Below are 14,229 nucleotides of genomic sequence, written 5' to 3'. Positions count from 1 at the left end.
GATGACAGTAAATCACTCTCTGCTTCTCCCCAACATGCCGGCTGTAGGAGTCTCCTTACCAGTATTCCTGCCCATTCCAAAAAATGTATCCACCCCTTCCCATGCACACATCTCCATTTCAAGCCCTGATCCAAGAAGGTCCCTGGCAACATAGAAAGTATTCCTGAGGCCTGCAAAAAGAAGTCTGGGAAAGCAGGGCTCTCTCCTGCTCGCTTTTCAATGATGAATATTTTGCTTCTGCAACTCCTTTTTTATGTGCCTCCCTTCCCTCTTGTTCTCACACTCTCTGGAACAAAAACAACCAAAGGGTAGCCCTGCAGCATTTCAGGAGCAGAGAGTGGCAGGAACAAGTGCTTCTGTGCTTACAGAAGCAAGTGGATTCTAAGAATCAAGCATGACACAAAGGCAGAAGTTTAAATTCAGGGTCCCTAAAAAACCTTGCGTGCAGATGACCTTTCCCCAAGACAGATCTGTACCCATAATGTGTGGTCGTTTCAGGGAAATCAAACAACAGAGGCCCTACTTGGCCGACAGCTGGGCCTAAAACATCTAGAAGGAGCTGCACTTGTATAGCCTAGAGGGGGGAAGTACACTGGAAAGAGCACAGGGAGACAGAGTCACAGCCATAACAAATGATGGCAAGCATGCATGGAGCACGTACTGGGAGCTGAGTCCTCGATGTACATTACACCATTCAATCTGCCCACAACGTTCTAGGGGTGTGTTCTATTGTGAGACAACCACGTCATAAAGAAAGTGCTGTGTGGGGGCGCCTGGGTGGCCCAGTCAGTTAAGCATCCAACTTCGGCTCAGGTCACGATCTCTGCGGTTCGTGGGTTCGAGCCCCACGCTGGGCTCTGTGCTGACAGCTTGGAGCCTGGAGCCTGTTTCGGATTCGGTGTCTGCCTCTCTCTCTTTGCTCCTTCCCTCTCCTGCTCTGTCTCTGTCTCTCAAAAATAAATAAGCATTAAAAAATTTATTAAAAAAATAAATAAAGTGCTGTGTGGCCTCATCTGCAAGGGGTGGGTGGTACGACCTCACAGGGTTGCTGTAAGTATTCAGTGAGTTTTGTTATGTGTTATAACAGTGTCTGGCCCAAAGTAAGTAAAATATGTAACTATTTATTATATAAAAACAAGTAGATCCCCAATTTACAGATCACAGGCAAGAAAATACATTCTAGTCCACATCCCGTTGACAAGCTGGGGTTGTCAGGAAGACCCTAGGCTCCCAGGTCTTGACTCTCCCATAAAATTTCAGCATTTGTTTGGACCCATTTCAGCTATAAACTTTTGCTGCTAAACACAATTTCTTTGTAACTTTTCCTTCACTTTATTCCCCTCGTGCTCATAATTTCGGGTCTCAGGTGGAGAGAGTGTAGTTTAGAAAGGTCCAAGGAGGAGCGCCTGGGTGGCTCAGTCAGTTGAACGTCCGACTGCGGCTCAGGTCATGATCTCACCAGTGTGGGTTCGAGCCCTGCGTCTGGCTCTGTGCTGACAGCTCAGAGCCTGGAGCCTGCTTCACATTCTGTGTCTCCCTCTCTCTCTGTTCCTCCCCTGCTTGTACTCTGTCTGTTTGTCTCTCTCTCTCTCTCTCTCTCTCTCTCAAAAATGAATAAACATTACAAAATTTATTTTAAAAAAAGTACAAGGGCATTTTGGTTGTCTTGGTGACATGGGAGCCATGCTGCCATTTGGTGGCAGGGTCAAGGGATCCTAAATGTCCAGCAATGCATGCAGCAGTCCCACCCCAAATGCCAATGGGAAAGACACAACCAGCCACAGAATGTTGGTGGAAATCATGACATAACTCACAGAAAAGCATACACAGCCACACGGCCACACGATAACGTGGCCACCCCGCCACGTGGCCATGTGAACTATAGCCAGACAGCTGTGTTTCTATCCATTCGTGCAGCTGAACAGCCACACAACTATACAGCCGTGCAGCAAAGCAACGGTGTGGACATCGGAGCATGTAGTTGCGTAGCTGTGCAACCACCCGGCTTTACGTCCACGGAGCCAGGCCTGAGATCTCACGGTTTTACAGCCAAGCAACAGCCCATCATCATCTTCAAATGCAAGACAGAAGAACAAAGTAGGTGTGTGCCTATCTTGTCAATCTCAGAAAACATTAATGGAGCTCTTATTTCATGCAAGGCTTCATAGGGGACAGATGATGGGCAAGATTTTTTGCTCCCAGGAAGCCCTCATTCCTATGGAAGGGTGGGCCTGTGCACATGCACACAAGGCAGTGGAAATAACGATAAAAAGGACAAAAAAGATAGAACGGGGATATGGGGAAACAGATTAATTCTACCTGGGGAGAACCTATGGAGGTTTTACAGAAGGGGTGGTCTTTGGGTTGGACTTGTACAGTGAGCAAGTGTGAGGCAAAATGTTCCCTCTGGAGAAACTCTAAGACTAACAACAGAACAGAAAGGAAAGGGCAGGCCTAGGAAACGTTAAGGACTCAAGAGCATGGAACTGGGAGGGACAGAAGGCTCAGGCCAGATGGCCAAGGGCCTAGAAGGCCATGCTGAAAATTTCATCACGTGTTCAGGAAGAAACAGGGGTCATAAAACATTTTTGGGCAGGACAGTGGCAGGATCACATCTGTGGTCAGGCAGGAGTGTGAGGAATAACCAGCGAGAGGCAAGGTCAGAGCTAAATGAGAGATTTCGAGTTCCAGCAAGGGCACCTAATCCTAGCTCTGCTTTCCACCACCACTGGAATGAAGCCCAAACTCCTGCCCATCATCCACGGGCCCCACATATTCCATCCCTTACATAGATCCTCTCCTATCACACCCTCCCTCTCAGTTCCCTCCAATCACTTTGGCTTCATTCTGTGCCTCAACCACATCAAACTCATTGCAGCCTCGGGGCCTTTGCACTGTTGGTGGCTCCTCCTGAAGCACTGTGGCTCCTAATGGTCACAAGGCTACCCCTGCTTTTCACTCACCGTTTAGCCCAGATACCACTTCTCATAGAGGCCTTCCTTAACCACTCAATCTGCTAATTCCTCCACCCTTTTTACTCTCTATTTAATTATCTTGGTTTGTGTCCATAGGACTTACCAATCTAAATTTAATCTAAATTTACCTAGCTAAAATTTACCAATCTAAATTTACCTAGCTAAATTTACCAATCTAAAATTACCTAGCTTATTTACTTCTCTGCCCATCACCATTACCCCCAACCTGAACGTAAGCTCCAAGAGCAGAGTCTTGGCTGTCTTCTTTACTGCTACAGTATTTAATTTTTTTTTTATGTTTATTTATTTTTGAGAGAGAGACAGAGTAAGAGAAGCAGAGAGGCAGAGAGAGGGAGACACAGAATCCGAAGCAGGCTCCAGGCGCTGAGCTGTCAGCATGGAGCCTGACGTGGGGTTCAAACTCATGAACCATGAGATCGTGACCTGAGCCGAAGTCAGATGCTTAACCAACTGAGCCACCCAGGCACCCCGTACTGCGACAATATTTCAAACAGTGTCCACCCTACACTGCAATGCTGAAGAATATTTGAAGAAAGAAAGGAAGGGAAGGAGATTCTCTATCTGAGGAATGCATAAAATTAAACTGAGCTTAGGGTCTGGGGAGAGAAAGCAGGAGTGATGAGAGAGGAGGGGATGCCTGCCTAGCCATCAAGACGTTCCACACCCAGAAATGTCAACAGGAGACAACAGAAGGTGAGTATTACTGAGGGCTTGAACTAGGGTAGTATTCCTGGGGCCAGAAAGATGGAAATGATTCACCACAAGAAGACACATTTCAGAGACAGTCTATGGGATTTGATGCCACGTCAGATGTGAGAGAGAGAGAGAGAGGGAGAGAGAGTTGGGGGTGTACGTGAAATAACTCTGAAGTCTTGCGCCTGGCCAGGTGGAGGAGGCCCATGGTGAACTGAGAGGAGAATACACAGTAGCAGGGGCAGATGCGTGGCATAAGAGGTCAATCAGGCCTGGGGCAAGTTGAAGTTGATGTCCCTGGCTGACTGTAGCCAGATGTCTTATGAGCGGCTGGAAATGAGGATCTGAAGTCAGGAGAGAGAATCATGGAGCCACCACCAGGGGAAAACTGAAGTCAGAGGAGTGGATGAGACCATGCTGACTGAAGGTGTGAAGAGTCGTGACCCCATGTGAGGTGAGGGGGAACCAGAAAGGAGGGGGCCAAGAAAGGAGAAGGAGGCAGAGAAGACATGATCAGAGGCAGAAGAGAAAGTCACCAGTGGTGGCGGGTGGTAAAACCGAGGGGAAAAGCCAATTTCCAAACTGAGGGGGAGGGTGTGGGCAGAGGAGATGAGCCAGATCAACGGTGCTGAAAGCTGCCGAGAGCTCGCAGGAAGAGCCGACTGCATTTGTAAGACAGTTCCTTGCGGTAAGAGCTTCAGCAGATTTGCAGGCACAGAAATCTGTAATGCAGTCTCCTGCGTGTGCAGGCATCCACCTGGACCCATCTGCATGGCCCCTGGGAGACTTGGGGAAAGGGGATCTGATGCAAACATGCTGACACTTGTGAGCCCTGCTGTGCCTTTGTTTCTGACCCAGGAATCTCGTGTCTCACTTGCTTCCAAGAAACTGTCACAGGCTAACCGGTCATGTAGAATCTCAGACCCTTTACAGTTCTGAAAACTGCTATGCTTTTTCGAGAACCTTGCCATCCTTTCATCTACTTCCCTCCTTTTTAATCTAGGCAGGCTTGTGAATCACTCATAATCAAAAGAATGAAGAAGTGATACTGTGCGATTCCAAGGCTAGGTCATAAGAGGCAATGCAGCTTCTGCTGTTTAGCTGGGACTGTGCTGGATCTCAGAGCAGTTATGTAAACAGTCCAGCTGCCCTGAGGCCACCATGCTGTGAGGAAGCCCAAACCAGCCCATGCAGAAAGAGCATATGGAGAAGCTCTGGGACTGTACTAGGAGAGAGAGATGCCCAGTCAGTCCCCAGTTGCTCCATCTGATGGCAAAAACCCAACAGTTTTATTTACCAAATAACATTAGGGACTTTTTTGCTTTTCAAAATATCTTGGTCATCTTCATTTAAAAATTTTTTAAGTTTATTTATTTTTGAAAGAGGGAGAGAGTGAGCAGGGAGGGGCAGAGAGACAGGGAGACACAATCTGAAGCAGGCTCCAGGCGCTGTGCTGTCAGCACAGAGCCCGACGTGGGGCTTGAACTCACGAACTGCGAAATCATGACCTGAACCGAAGTTGGATGCTCAACTGACTGAGCCACCAGGCACCCCTCAGTCATCTTCAAAGAACCAAGATTTGCAACTACTAAATATGATCAAAAGAACAGGCCTAGAGATACGAACAGATTGTATACAGGAGGAAAAAGGCAACACGGCCATAATCAGGTAAAAAGCAACGTCATTCATACAGATACACAGCAAAACTGAGCTACAATATCTTACCTATTAAAGCGACAGAGCCCCCTAAGCTTGACAATATACTGTGTTGGCAAGGGTGTGGAAAAGCTGGGACTCTCATACATTGATGGTGAAAATGCAAAATGTACAAGGCCTGAGGAGGGAAATTTGGCAATATCGAGCAAAATTCCACTTGCATTCAGTCTTTGCCCTAGCCATCCCACTTTTAAGAATCCACCCAAAGAGGACACTGGCAAAATGAAAACACACATGGATAGGACTATTTGTATAGCAAAAGCCTAGAAACAATCCCAATGGCCATCAATAGGAGACTGGTTTAATAAACTGTGGCATATTCACACAATTTAACACTACCCAATTGTAGTTATAAAAAAGAATGAGGAATTTATCTATATACTGCTTTGAAGTGATCTCTGGAATATGTTAAAAGGCCAAGGTACAGAACGAAGGGTACCGTATGCTACCCCCCACCCTTAAAAGGGAGAGTATGTGAATATATGTGTGTATATACTTTTTTTTTTAAATGAGAAGATAAACCAAAAATCTAATAAAATGAGTATCTACAGGAAGACAAAGGGAACAGAGTAAAGAGGGCAGAGATGAAAGTTAGCTTAGGCTTCTTAATTGTAACTTGTTTTATAGATTTGTTATTGGAACCATATAAATTCTCTACCTAAATATAACATAAAATTTAACTGAAATGAAAAAAAGCAACTCTACTGCAAAAGCAAAATAAAACAAATAAACATACCCTATACAGCGAGGTGATGGCTTAACCACACAGAAGAAATTATTTCAAGTGACTTTAAAATATAGCAATCTAACTGTACATCCCGTTGGGATATATTTTAAGGACAAAAAAACTCCCACAAAAATATTACAATATTTTCAGTAACCACATTGTTAGATGCATTATAAGACAAAGTAAATAAGGACTTATACTGTTGTTAGAAACTAAAATTTTCAGCATCTAAATAAAAATTAAGGGACAATACTACAATTAAAAATTTTGAATTAATAATAGAAATATAAATATACTGTCTGTCTCTCTCTTCTTTTTTTTTTTTTTTTTTTTTTTTTAGAGAGAGAGAGCATGTGGGCACAGAGGTGGGTGGCTGAGGGGCAGAGGGAGAAGGAGAGAATCCCAAGCAGGCTCCACACTCAGCACAGTCAGTGCCCAGCATGGGGCTTAATCTCATGACCCTGAGATGAAGACCTGAGCCTAAATCGACAATTGTACACCTAGCCAACTGAGCTACCCACGTGCCTCTGTACTGTCTCTTTAAAAAAGAAAGCAACTCCTAGCTCCGGGGTGCCTGGGTGGCTCAGGTTAAGCATCCAACTCCTTGATCTCAAGGTCAGGAGTTCAAGACCCACACTGGGCTCTGTGCTGGGTGTGAAACTACTAAAACAAACAAACAAACAAACAAAAACCACCTCCTAATTATGGCTACAAAAAAAGTTTATAAACAACCAACCCGGTAGCAATGAGCATCCCAGGTACCCAGGCTGGAGTCTCGAAATATCCTATTTTAATGAAAGAAACCAGGGCTTCAGAAAAATGGCTAATCGTAAGTCTAGCATAGGAAAACTACAAGCTAAGCCTAGGAAAAGGAGTCATGCTACAGAGCAAGGACCATTCAAGACTAGTGCAGAAGTCAGGAACCAAACTGAGGGGCTCCCACTACTCAAAGATAGGACAATTTGAGCACACACACAAAATAATAACAAATATTATGAAGTAAAACTCATCACGTATGCTAAAACCCATAAATCCATAATGATATTTTTTAAAATACTCGTTGATTACCTTTGAAGAAACTAGGGAACACCCTGAAAACCAATCATTGAAGGGAAAGAAACAGGCACTTACACCACCTTTTCAGGGAAACCGAATGGGCAATAAGGAAAAGTTCTCCTTTATTACAAGGATTCCAGCTAATAAATGTTGAAGAAATGTTCGAATATTACCGTTTTTGTGATTCCTAGTAAAATAACAGATGTAGGGAATGATTATCAGCAACAGGAAGCTGATGAAATACTGTATAATAGATGGATCAGGTTGGCACAGCTAGTCTTGACTTCACAGCAATGAGAGTTTACCAGATGCTGTGCCGTTCCTGATGCGTTACAGCGGGAAGAGTACACCATCACTTAGGAGGAATTCTTGTCCCCCCAAAATTGGCCCTGAACCCCATCAAGCCTGCAGTTCTTTTTTTTTTATTTTTTTTTTAACGTTTATTCATTTTTTGATAGAGACAGAGCATGAGCAGGGGAGGGGCAGAGAGAGAGGGAGACACAGAATCCGAAGCAGGCTCCAGGCTCCGAACTGACAGCACAGAGCCGGACGCGGGGCTCAAACTCACGGACTGTGAGATCATGACCTGAGCCTAAGTGGGATGCCCAACCGACTGAGCCACCCAGGCGCCCCAAGCCTGCAGTTCTAATTACTATTTTACAGGGAATATGGGGATACATTTTAACACCATAGGCGTGCAATCAGCAAAATCCAAAAGAAAAAGGGGGGGGGGACTCTAAAGAACAAAAAAATAGGTTTCCTCAACAAATAAAAACTGAAAGGGGGAAGGAGGAAATGGGAAACCTATAAATTGATGGAAATTTAAGAAAAAGATGAGTGAAATAGAATGGGTGGGCATTTTTTTTGTACCCTGATTCAAACAAACCAGTTGTAGAAAAAAAAAAAAACACTTACGAGACCATTGGCAAAATTTGAATATGAGTGAATTTTGGTTAAATTAGAGAATTAAGGAATTTTCATTAATTTTTAGGTGTGATAATGGTATTGTGGTTGTAAGGTCGAAGCCTATAAAATTGCCGATATTCCACCATTTCGACTTAAAGAAATGACCATTTCCTACGGTCCAAACTTACATATCTTTTTTAAAAGAGTCCTCATATTTTGGAGATCCATATGAAAGTATTTATGAACGAAGTGACATGACTTCTGGAATCTACTTCACACTAATCCAGCTGGTGAAAGGGCATGGAAGTACAGAGGAAACAAATCTGCCAGGCACCAAGAATTGTTGAAGCTGAGTAATGGGTACATGGGAGCTCGTTATACCATTCTCTCAAGTATATATATGTTTGAAATATGTGTGTGCCATGTTAAGGTCTTAAACTTTTGTATATGTTTGAATATTGTGTTTAAAAAATGCCTGAGGCTACAACGAAGGGATTCCAGAATTGTTCTGAGCAATTGCAAGCCTCTGGTGTCACTGGGGACACCAATGACTGGGGAGAACAATGCTCAGTTGAAGATATAATTGCAGGCGTGTGTGTGTCTGTGTGTGTCTGTGTGTTATGTATGTGTGTGTGTGTGTGTGCGCGTGAGACGGCACGTATCTTTAAATCGCCTTCTTATTTAAATTTTTATTACATTTCCCACTGATTTTTTGCTTGTGGCTGTGGGATTCGGGGGTTCCAACAATAGTCGGTGTTTGAATTTTGAATTCCTGTGCAAAAGAAAAAAATAAAACTAACCGGGTTGGACACACTCTCCCCGGGTCTCTTTGTTAACATTTTTGGCAGCTTCTACTTAAATGATCCTTTTTCTCTAAGTTCACTGGATGTTTTCTGCAGCCTTATGTAATGTCTAGAAGCCCGTGTCTCTACAAGGGAGCACCTGATTCAGAAAAACAACCCATTCATCAGCTGCCCAGACTCACAACCAACCAGACGTGTGGCGACTTTTTAAACGCTCCCAGCTCCTGCGTCACAGCCTTTGAGGGAAAAGGAGAGTACAGGAAGGTAAAGCTCAGAGAGACCCCAGGGAGATGATTATTCCTCACACCTCCTGGAAGCAGCACTACTCTCTTAGAAGAATTGCCAGCTGGGAAAGGCATCCCTGGAGGTGGCATCTCACGACACTGAACCAACAGTGACCTGTGCTGAAGGGATGGAAGAGTCCCGGTTCCTGGAAGCCCAAGGCAGGGGCAACTCCCCAGAGAACGGGCACCTTACTCCCCCAGGATACGGTCTGCTTCCCAGACCCCACTCAACTCAAGAGCATGATTTGCATAATAAAATATCTAGTATCCTAATGATCTAATGTCACCGGAGATAATTTAACAACCTTCAAAAACTGCCTTCAAGGTAAGAGGAACCTGCGTGGCTCAGTGAGGTAAGTGTCCAACTCTTGGTTTCGGCTCAGGTCACGATCTCACGATTTGTGAGTGCGAGCCCCGCTTCGGGCTCTGTGCGGGCAGACAGCACAGAGCCTGCTTGGGATTCTCTCTCTCCTCTCTCTCTCTGCCCCTCCCCCCACTCACGCCCTTTCTCTCAAAAATAAAATACTTAAAACATTGCCTTCAAGGTAAGAAGTCCACTTAGTCCCATTTATCTGCTCATTCCACCGACACTGTTTAAGGGCTCAGAATGTGCTAAGCTAGTCAGAGGTGCATTTGAGGGCTGGAGCTAGTTACTGCAAGCCCAGTCCTTTTCTCTCTTCCACGCTGCCTTGAGGGTTAAAGACACTGGCTCTTGAAGCTGGCTGAGCCTCGGAATCACCTAGGACAGGAATGGGCACTGCCACAGAGCCACGGTCATTCATTTCTGTGTTGCCCGTGGCCGCTTTGGTGCTAAAACCAGCAAAGCCGAATAGCTGCAACAAAGATCACGTGGCCCACAAAGCCTAAAGTGTTTACCACTCGGCCCTTTACAGCTAACGTTTGCCAACCTGTGATCTAGGACCCGCTTCTCTGAGAGGTCCATGGGCCAGCAGCATCAGCATCACTTGGGCCCCTGTTAGAAATGCAGAGTCTTAGGCCCCACGTTGACCAAGGGAATTTCACTCTGCCCTGAGAACTTGTCAAACCGGCTGGCTTTCAGCAAAAGTCTCAGGGTGGGGAGTTTTGTTTATGTTCCTCAAGTAAATGTGACGTGTAGCCACCAGGGAAGCCAACTGAGAAATAAGGAGTGTGGTCCCTCCCAGGATCTCCCTGCAGGACTGACACCAGATCCTCAAGCGGCCGGCCGGGAGAGGCGACCACTGAAGGCTCACAGCTGAGCGCCTCTGGAGGAACTGCCCTCTGTGGAAGGAAGTGGCCCTACCCAAGGTCACTTCCCCTTGCTGGGGGCAGACTGCAGCTGATACTTGGCTGGTATAGGGTGACAGCGCCTCTCCTTACAATATCTCCAGAGCCCCCAGCAACTCAAGTTCGCCCTTAGCCCAGGCCCGCCTCCCTCACCCCTCACAGGTGTTCCTCCCTAAAGCTCTCCCCAGTAAAAGTCCATCTCAGTCTACTTCCCGACAGTCTGTAAGAGTACGCGGTATGACATCAGACAGGGGTCATAGCCATAAATAAGAAGATGCAAAACAGAATAAGTGCACTGCGTGTGCACTAGAAGGGAACACGACTGAGGCAGGCACACAGGGGCTGTGGGGCTTTCAGGGATGGGGGGGGGGGGCAACAGGATAAGGTGCTGCAGGCAAAAGGCAGCTCTGAGTCGTGATAAGTGTAGAGGACCTGCAAACAGCTGGTGGAAGACCAGGCTGGAGAGAAAGCCTTAAATGCCAGGCTAAGACATTTGCAGTGTCATTTGGCAATGAAAAATCATGAAACGCTCTGAGCAGGAGAATAACCCCATAATGATCCCAGTTATGCTTCAGGAACATTCACCGGGCAATGATGTGAAAGATACTGGAGTGGCAGTGACTGGGGCTCGGGGGACAGGTCAGAAGGCTGTTGCAAATGTCAGCTGAAAGGCAATGAGGACCAGAGCTAGTGATCAGTTAGGGGGTTGGCCCAGAGGAAGAGTGCGGGGCTCAGAATAAGACAGAGCTGGGTTCCAAACCTCACTCGGCCACTTACAGTCTTCAAGCCCTTGGGCAAGTCCCCTCACCAATCTGACTTCTCCCATCTGTAAAATAGGGGTAAGAGAATTGGGTAATAAATATGCAGTGCCTGGCACATGCTGGGCACGCACTTAATGGGAGCCATGCTCATGAGGCAGTGGCTGTGTTCATTTGTGTTTGCACACCCATCACTTATCACCACAGCCAAGCAAATCTGAGCCTGGCTGCTCCGAAGACTGTCCCTGAAAAGCAATTCTTGCATGTAGTCATTTAATGAGGCGTTGGTTTCGTGCTTCAACTTGAATCGCCCCCCCCTTATGAAGGGCGTGCGGGCAATTGCCGCTTTCACTGTAGCCTGTGCCCTGTTGTTATGACGACCAATTTCCCAAACAGCCCTGCTGTTTTCTTCAAATCCTTTCAGTTTCCTCAGGCCCTAAAGTCCACAAGCCCTGGAGACAATAGTGGGGTGGGTTTTCTAGATTTCTGCAGGATTTACCGCCAAGTCTTTATATCAGCCAACCGGCCGTCCGTTGCTTCTCTAACAGAGGCCCCCAGCCTGAGCATCAGTGTGACCCTGCACAGCGAGCCTCCACAAATGTTCCCGCTGATTGGAAATTGGTGCCACAGAACATCAGCTGGCACATCAGTTTCCGGCTGGCATTAACTTTGCTGGAAAATGAAGCAGAAAACAAAGGAAAGCCCAATGCCCATTTTAGGTACACCACACAGAGTTTGATGTTAAAAGACTATTCTGGAAGCTTTAAGTTCTTGTATTAGCTCTAGAATTAGTTCATTATTAGCACATGTGATTTTCTCAGCAAGTATCAACCTTTGTGAACTCACCTGGCACATGGTAAAACATGCTAAAAACACCATTTAGTTGTAGTAGCAGTCTGGCAAAATCTTAATACCAGTATTATGCTGCTTTGGTTTCTAGCTGACCTCCCCCCCCTCACTTCCCTTTACCCCTTTCCCCTTCCTTTCTTTCCTCCTCCCCTTTCTCCTTCTAATCTTCTCTCCTCTCTCACATAGCCTTAGGATGAAAGGCATAGTTGCCCTGCAGGCAGCCTACCCAACATGCATTCCCCCTCCTTTTTTTCTTTGCCAAAAGGATCATGATATATCTTTAGGGTGTACGTGCCCAACTGAAAGTCCCGATCTCCTAGACTGTCTTACAGCCAGGGACAGCCAAGTAATAACACAGTTCCGGCCAATGAGACTCAAGCAAAACTTACTGGGTTCTGGGAAAGCTGTCATTTTTCAGATAAAAAGAAGTAGACTCAGGTAGAGCATGCCTTTCTGGTTTTCCCCCTTCTTCCTATCTAAAGTAAGATGCTACAACCCCTGGCAACTATGAGAAAGAAATCCACACACACCGCAGATGGCAAAGCAGTAAACTTACAGAGCCCAGGTCCTTGATGGCATTCCTGAGCAGTGCAGCTGCCCATGACTTCTGTGGAGGGCAAAAAAGAAAGCCTCTCCTTGCTAAACTGGATTCTATTTGCGCCACCACATGCAATTCCTTACTGACACAAAAGATGAGGAGGGCTCCCTTCAACAAATATCCATGAAGTGCCCACTCTGTGCTGGGCAGGGGGCTAAGTACTTGGGCTACAGCGGTGAATGTGATCTGCAGTCCCTTTACCTCCTGGAGTGACGGAGTAAAGAAGAAACAGACCGTAAATGAACAAGACAATGGCAGGCTTGGTGACCAAAAGAAACAAATAATCAGATGTAACTGAGGAAGGCTGGTGTCTCTGAGGAGGTGACATCTGAACTGAGAGCTGAAGGGTGAGGTGGAGTCAACCGGGGAAAGAGGGGGTGGGGGGGCACATTCCAGCAAGCGCCCCAGGAAAGCGGTGAGGGTGTTCAAAGAACAAAGAGGAAGCCAGCATGGCTGGAACACGGTGAGACACACACACAGAGAGAGAGAGAGAGAGAGAGAGAGAGAGCAGCGTAGGCAAAGCTGGAGAAGCTGTTTGGGACGGGGGCATGGAAGCTGAGGAAAGGAGTGGGGTTTTATTCTACATATGACAGATTGGGAAGCTACCAGAGCGGTCACTCACAAGTGAGTGACAAGACCTGATACATGTTTTTGGAAGATTGTTCTCCCTCTAACATGAATAATGACTTGCCCAGGGCGAGAACAGAAGCAGGCTATTGCTGAGGTGCAAGTAAAACAGGATAGTGGCCTGGACTCAGGGACGGCCGATGGACCACACAGTAGACCTTCACCCTGCAGAACAGGATGGCCTGTGATGTCCTCACCTACAGTGACAAGGAACAACCTCGTCAGTGCACTTTAGAATCCAAACAGGCAGAGATGAGGACAGGGGGCTAAAGACGGTTTTAAAATACTGAGGTGCCCGGAAGGACATACAGCAGGTGATTCGAGGGAAAGATGGGAGAATTCGTAGCAAGTGTTTGATTTTTTTTTTCTTTTAGTGTTCAGAGGGAAAGAACAGGATTGTGTCAGGAGCTATCACACGGGGACTGTCACAGCATGTTAATAAGGAATTAACAGAATTGCAAACAAGTGGCAAGAACACTGAGGCTCTAGAGAATGAATGGCCCTTGGGTGCGATCACCAGTACGCACGACTTGCTCCAGCGATGCCAGGCAGCTCAGAAACAGGCATGTAAGGAGCACAGGGGAAGAGCAAACCCCAGGTTTGAAACTGGCATGGCGAGCCCAGGGCAATACTGAAGAGGTGGGAGAACCTGGATACGAGAATGGCAGCACTGAAAGACTTCACACTTCACGTTTGTGAACACATTCATTCAGCAATGATTCCCACCCTAACGTGGAAACTGCAATCTGGACAAGCTAAGAAACTTGCTCAAGGTCACAAAGCTGGTAAATATCTGCTGTCAAAGTCGAATTCCTTAACCAGTGAACTATAACCTTCAAGCAAAATAAGAAGGAAGATGATGATAGAGAAGAGAGCCCAGGGGCGCCTGGGTGGCTCAGTCGGTTGAGCGTCCGACTTCAGCTCAGGTCACGATCTCATGGTCCGTGAGT

General features: G+C 46.4%; 1 protein-coding gene across 1 annotated transcript in view; it reads right to left on the bottom strand.

Moving 5' to 3' along the window:
- The window catches only part of BAALC (BAALC binder of MAP3K1 and KLF4), an 86,916-nt gene that overhangs the window by 61,977 nt on the left and 10,710 nt on the right, over positions 1–14,229 (bottom strand). The gene's annotated exons all lie outside the window — the stretch shown is intronic.

The sequence above is a fragment of the Prionailurus bengalensis genome, chromosome F2 (assembly GCF_016509475.1).
Source record: "Prionailurus bengalensis isolate Pbe53 chromosome F2, Fcat_Pben_1.1_paternal_pri, whole genome shotgun sequence".
NCBI classification, from domain to species: domain Eukaryota; kingdom Metazoa; phylum Chordata; class Mammalia; order Carnivora; family Felidae; genus Prionailurus; species Prionailurus bengalensis.
Note: the sequence above shows the minus strand (reverse complement) of the source record. Positions and strands in the feature narration are given on the sequence as shown.